Here is a 7,213-nt window from a genome sequence, read left to right as displayed (position 1 = left end):
TGGTCAAATATTTTCAACCCATGACTGGTTCAATTCATGGACGGAGAGCCCACACATAGAGAGGGCTGACCCACAATATTTCGGGCTGTGAAATGACACCCCTGATATCATTTTCCTTGGAAATTCTTCCTTGCCTTTCCAATCTTAGCTTAGGCCAACACTGACTCTTCCAGGTGAGCTGAGCTGCTTGATCCTCTATGTGCCTAGCTCCTTCTGCACTATTCCCAACCCTCTCCTCCCTAGACCCATTATTGAAGGGGCTGATGCAATGGAACCAGTGGTGTCACTTGCCTCTATGCTGATGACACACACTTTGTTCTCTCAATGAGTTAAAAATGAACATGGATAAGATGGTAACTTCAGATTTCATGTCAACATTGGGAAAACACTCTATCTTTACAAAAAGAAACACCCATGGTCTTTTATTTCCTATGTGATTAACCTCTGATAATTGAAATGTATGAAAATAATTCTTACTAGTGTTTAGAAATTAAAAACAAGAAAGGCATAAAATAAAAGTCTAATACTGCCTTTATAAACACTACTATTTACAATATGAAATGAAGTAATGACCTTCTTTGTGAGATAAGGATTTAACCAACGTAACTTTCAGAGGTTTTTATAAAAAAAAAGTACTTCAGTGGAAGTCAGGCTTAACTAAATGATCTCTAAGATCCCTTCCTTATTCTCATGTAATAACGCAGGAACTAATGCTTCTCAAACTTAGCTGCATTTTGCAATCACATGGAGAGCTTTTTAAAAATAATAATGCCCCGATGGCAGCCCTGAAGACTTAAGTCAGACTCTTTAGGGATAGACAATCTTTTTAACAAGAAGTTCCTAGATTATTCTAAGGCCCAGTTAGTGTTGAAAATTACTGACAAAAAGGTCAAGCAATTAGACATTAATTATCAGTGCATTTTTATAAATGGAAGCAGATAAGGTATGAGCTTGAAGGAATTGATTTTCTCCTCTTCCAGAGAAACACAAGAAGTATGACAATAATTTAAAGTGCTAAAACAAACTAAGAATTTTAGATAACGCCAATACAAGACTTTGGTAAATGCTGGTCATTTTCTCAGAGCATATATTCTTTCTTTCTATTTTCCTCTCTGAGCCTGCCTTACATGGAGGTGCAAAGGGCCCATATACGCCTTTTCTCATTGGTATGCATTGGTCCGAGGAAGCTGAGATGGGCATCTCTGTTTATTTAATCAGTGGTTCTCTACAAGAAGGTTAGGAATCATCTCTGTGTATCAGAACTGATATGTAGCAATGTCCATCAGAAGAGATTAGCAGGCCTCGGTCAGGGTGGTCGCTGCAGGGCAGAATGAAACCTGAAGCTGGGTTAAGTAATTGGGTTCTTGTTCAATAAAAGCGCTTGTTTGTGCTGTGTAATGAAAGATCTTTGGTGCAATGGATGTCTGAATCCAAATACCCTTCGGATTTTCTGATGGATAAAGAGATAGGGGTGAAAGGGATTTAATTTAGAACTGTTGAAAAACTTTAAAGAGATTAGAAAAATTGGTAAATGCACTTTCTTTTTTTCAAAATCAAGATTCTTTGTTACTTATCAGGACAAGTTATTTTTTTAAAATGACATTGAAACTTTTTTTGTTGTTTTTGTTTCTACTGCTTTTCTTTTTTTAGTCTGTTTGCCATCATTAATTGACCTTGAAGATTCAGGTTATGAAGACAATAATGGAGACAGAGTTATCTCCCAGTCCATACACCCTAACCTTCCCTAACCTGAATGTGTGAAGTGGTATCACCTTTGGGTCTCACTGGAGTGTCATAGATACCATGGATGCAAATCACTGTGAACAGAACAAACTGTTCATTTTGCTTCAAGTGACAATTTTTCCCCCATAAAATCAATAGTGCTGAAGCTTCACTTTTTAAAAGTCATATTTAAGCCAGTTTTTAGAGAACACACTGTAAAGATACCCAACCAAGAAAATTCATGTTAGCAATCAGAGTGGTGTGGGTGTGGAATAGTAGATGGAATTGGGTGAACTATATTCATTTCAATAATAAAATCATGCATAGCATTGTCTCAGGTAATTGTAAGAAGAGATTATTTCAATCTCTTTACTGTCTTTAGGATAAAAATCTCTATTAGAGGTATGAGAAAGTAACAACAACAAAAATCCTTTTGTTTTCCTTCATATAAACACCTGATAAAGAAAAAGTTTAGATTAAGGAGAAAACTGTCATGGATTTACATCTCCAGTGGCAGCAGGGAATTTAGAACTAGCAAGAAAGGGGGGGGAGGATAAGGAAGGAAGGAAGGAAGGTAGAAAGAAAGAAAAAGAAAGAGAGAGAAAGAAAGAAAGAAAGAAAGAAAGAAAGAAAGAAAGAAAGAAAGAAAGAGAAGTTCTCCTCACCGAACAGTCTGTATTTATGTATTTAAATTCCTGGCAAGTGCACTGCCTGCCACGGGAAGCAGGCTTTGTTCGCTCTGCCAATCGCATGCCTCTCACCCTTTCAGTCTTGTCTTCACACCTGCAAATCCTTTCAGCCATCACCCTTCCGTGGGTGACCTACTTACTCACACCTCATCTGCCTTTGTTCTTTCTTGGGCTCCCCCTCCCAGACTCTTTTCTCTCCTTGATTTTACAATGCACTAAGACCATCTGGGAAGTCCAAGTTCTTACAAATAGATGTTTGTTGAAATTAGCTTCTCCCTGGAGTAGTCTAGGAAGCCACTTGTACAGCAAAGATGGGAAGTAAGAACCCTGGGGCTAAGCAAAGTTCAACTTTAAAGTATGTATTTAAGTCTTGGTGGCTCCCAAGCACATTAGAGATACAGTTTCTCTTAGTTGAGAGATAAAGTCACAACTGATGTTGATTCATTGGTGCTCTGGGGATGGGAATGTTATTAGATGAGGAATAGTGCTTCCAGCCTCCCAATTTCAAGTGAAGAGTTGTATTTAAAGGTACTCTTAAAAAATTCAAATGTCTTCTGGTGAATGGAGAGAGAGAGAGAGAGAGAGAGAGAGAGAGAGAGAGAGAGAGGAGAAAATTCAGGAGTTGAACTTCCAATTTATCTCTAAATGAGGAGGAGACCTCCATTTTCCCTGACTAACTCTACTTCATTTTGAAACTGACAAGTTTAAACAAGATGAGAATCACATTGCCTCTGCCTATCTCATTCTTTCAGCTCCAGCCAACAACATAATTAATGTTGCTGTAGGAGAAAGAAAAGCTTTTTTGATGAGAACTTTTTCCTTTTTGTCTTTTCCAGGAAAATACTTGAAAGAGTGTGTGGCCTTTTGGACATATTACTAGGGAAGGTATCACACCAAAATGCTTATTAGTGCATGTGTGTGTGTGTGTGTGTGTTAATATGTAGTAAGCATAAATCACTTTTTACAAAAGAAGATTCAAACTATATCATGTACAGGTACAAATTCTCTATGATGAACATTATCATTATGTATATCTAAAACGTACCAATAAAATTAAAACATAAAATAAAAAATATTTTTATGGTGCACAGAAGAAATCACCGTACTGTAAAATAAATTTTAAAATAGCATCCAAAGTAGAAGGAAAAAAAAATTAGGCAAACACTTTTGCACATACAGTATATAATTTCTTCCGTTGAGATTTTCTATGTGCAGTTTTCTTTCCTTTTTGGTTTTTTTTGTTTGTTTGTTTGTTTAGTGCTCTTGTTGTCTGAATGTGTTTCTTTTCGGAAATTAGCTATCTGACATGTTAGAAGTTCCTTTCATTTCAAGATTTTATTTATTCATTTATTTGGACCGTCACAGTAATTGTTCAAGATCATTCCTACAAATTCCAGTAGACTCCTTACCTTCTCTTAGGGTCAGGTCTCTTGATCAAGCACTTTACATTATTCTTTCTTACAAAATTAATTATTCTTGACACTCAAGAAAATGCATAGCTATACCCAAAATTCCATTATTTGATTTCCTATCATCATCCTACTGTGCTTCAATCTTTGTAGACTCTAATGATACAGACATTAAGATTTTATAGGCTCACCTATCATGGTTAGGCCACATGGGTTGCTTTTGGGAACCACATATATTTACTATAATCTAGTCACTTACCAGGACCCAGTTTGAAAACCATTTCATTCACATTATTTTTTCTCATTTATACTTTTCCCATTGTCCTCTACCTACCTCCCATTACCAACATGGGAATATTATCATAATTAATTTTAAATTTTTCTGTTTGTTCTTATATTACTGCAAGTGGACAAAACTGAGCAATATATTTATTTACATGTATATCTCCCTTACTTATTCAAAAACATGTAATAGGATCAAAGTGTGTCTTTGCAACTGCTATACTCTCTATGAAATAACTTTGTTGTGGATATATTAAGTTATTTAAAGATGTATGGTAGAGAGTATTTCTAATTTTCTTATATTTATTCTTGAGAAAGCCTTGTTAGATTTTTATGAAAATCTTTTAATGAGCGTGTATTTAATGCCTTTGTGTGGATGAACGTACATTCTGTCAAAAAGACAGATTGATATCTATTTTGAAAGAAAATTTCTTTCATTCTTGCCAGTGATAGTGGGAAACACTTTAACTTCCCATTTTTTAGGCAAAGTGGGGCAGTGTTATTTATCATGCATTGATTTGTTGTCTCTGAACTTACAAAGGTTGTTTAGCTGTTTATACTGCTTTTTTATGGATGTTCAGGGTTGCAGATGAAGGCCACTTAGAATAAGTGTATTAGGAACTATTAGATATGCAGCAAAAGCCATGTTGCATGGAGATAATGAAAAAAGAAAGATAATGTAATAAGATAAAAGATGGCTTTAAATATAATTTTTCTTCCAGCGATGTTCATGTCATAATTCGCCATAGAAATCTATGTAAAATCAAATTCCAAAATTCTTATTCTGTGATCACAATTATGCTTTGAAATGGCTTCTATTTAACAAAAATCTAATCACTATTAGATCTATTAGTATCTAAGGGAGGCTGTGTACAAACTATTTGAGCATTTATAATTTGAAAATTTGAAAACTACAAGGTCTTTTTCAGCTTCAGTTTGTATGCAATACATTTAATGTTTATTACAAATTAGTATAAATGATTTTTGTTATAACTAAGAAATTTGCAATGGATAAATTATTTAGACTATGAAAATAAAATAATTGACAAGATATTTTAACACATGACTTTTGCATTTAATTCAAAACAACATGGAACTCATTTCCCTGAATCCAGGATGTTCCAGGATTCACATCAAATTTCTACAGAATAATGTCATCAAAAACTAATTTTCTATTACTTTTTCTTTTATAAAAGAATTTTTATTTTATTATAGTATATTAGAGTATTGTGAAATATTAATAGCATAATTTTTGTTACTAATAAATTATTTGTGGAGTTAATGCAAATAAAATACTTTGAAAACTGTGCTACACAAAGGAAATTGTTAAAATAAATTTTTGTCACTGTTACCATTGTTTATTTTAATAGGTAAATACTATCATGTGTAATTTACTTAATAGGTTTTCTATTAAAGGAATTAGCTCCTAAAATTTAAAGTGAATTTTATTTCAACTTTCTCAGTGAAATTTATGAATTTAATTGGATTTTCTGATTCAAGTTACTTGGTGAATGAACATAATTTTCTGTATTTTTCAAATGACTTACAATAAATCAAAATCTACTGTAGATGAAAACCATATTGAAAGTATTCATTTTTCCTTGATGACTCAATAATGACTTTAGTGTCTAATTACTCTAGTGTCCATTGTGCTGTTGGTATAGTATATGCAATTTCTAATAATTTACTCTTATTGCTGTAACCAACAATACAAAGGGAAGAAGAAAAAAGGAATTTCCTTCTCAGAAAGAAATCCTTCTCACGTAAATATAGCTTTCTCCAGATATTGTCGGGTATTCCAATTTGCTTTGTTTTTTTTGCATTTCTTTTTGCTAAATTAATTTTATTGGTACATTTTAGATATATATAATATCATTCATCATGTGGAATTTGTCCCTGTAGATGTATCTTAATTCTACTTTTTTTAACCTTTTCCCTTCCCTCCCTCGACTCCTCTTCCCCTCCTTATTTACAAAAGTTTTGTTTAAATAGTAGACTTCATTATGTATCATTCATATTTGTCTCATTTATTGCATTCTTTCTATGAGTCTAATAATATGTATAAGTTCTTTTGTACTCTTGAGTTTCAACCTGTTTTCCCAAAAGATCTTTCATGACTCAATGTATTATATTCCTGTGTTATAACAGGGCAAAAGGGCAAAAAGGCAGTAGGATCTCCTTCTGAGAGCACTAGTCTATTCATGAGGTCAATGCCCCATGACTTAGTTGTTCAAAAAAAGCTTCACCTCTTAAAACTGTCACATTGGGTGTTAAATTCCAACATGTGAATTTTGAAAGGAAAGATATATTTGAACCACAGCAATCAATGTAAAGTTTTTGTAGTGTCACTGGACAGGGTCCAAGGAGGTCCCCAAGACTGAGTTAGGAACTTAACCCATCCTACTAGTGGAATACGTTTGTAGGTTCATTGACTCCTGTCTTAGAAAAACAATTTTCAGTAATAGTAAGAGGCACAGGAAGCATTTATTAGGTGACATTTAAAAGTACACAATCACCCTCAAAGAAATGGAGTGAGGGCTCTCAAGAGGGACAGGTGCCTTACAGTTTGGGGCTAGGAATAGAATTAGTGAATCTATAAGAAGTTGGTTCTTGCTTTACAGTAAAAGCATGGGCCATCCACACAAAGATAATGGCTCATTAACAAGGAAAAGCCTATTTTAGAAGTGAAAAGAGGTGGTGTATTTAAAGGTGAAAAAGGCCAATTTGCAGATGAAAGGAAATTGCCTCAGCTTATTTTTGCTTGAGGAGAGAGAGAGAGAGAGAGAGAGAGAGAGAGAGAGAGAGAGAGAGAAAGAGAGAGAGAGAGAGAGAGAGAGAAAGAAAGAGAAAATGGGTTTGTATCCTGAAGCTTCAGTTTTTATTTTTAAGATCATGATTTTCCCTATCTCCTTTCTACTCATTTTTATATCTTCTATCATACGACATTAGCATATTAAAGTTTTCAAGACCCTTAGTACCATGATACAAAAGAAACCACTAGATAACAAAATATTTATTAAGAACCCTCAGTTTTTAGGTGCTCCCTCTATATCTTATTGAAAAAAATAAGGATCAAAGGTAGACACAGTAAAGAATAGCAAAATCTGGTAA

The sequence above is a fragment of the Heterocephalus glaber genome, unplaced genomic scaffold (genome assembly GCF_053883595.1).
Source record: "Heterocephalus glaber isolate CG9 unplaced genomic scaffold, H.glaber_assembly_v1.0 deba00001606, whole genome shotgun sequence".
NCBI classification, from domain to species: Eukaryota; Metazoa; Chordata; class Mammalia; order Rodentia; family Bathyergidae; genus Heterocephalus; species Heterocephalus glaber.
This window is presented reverse-complemented; position numbering follows the sequence as displayed.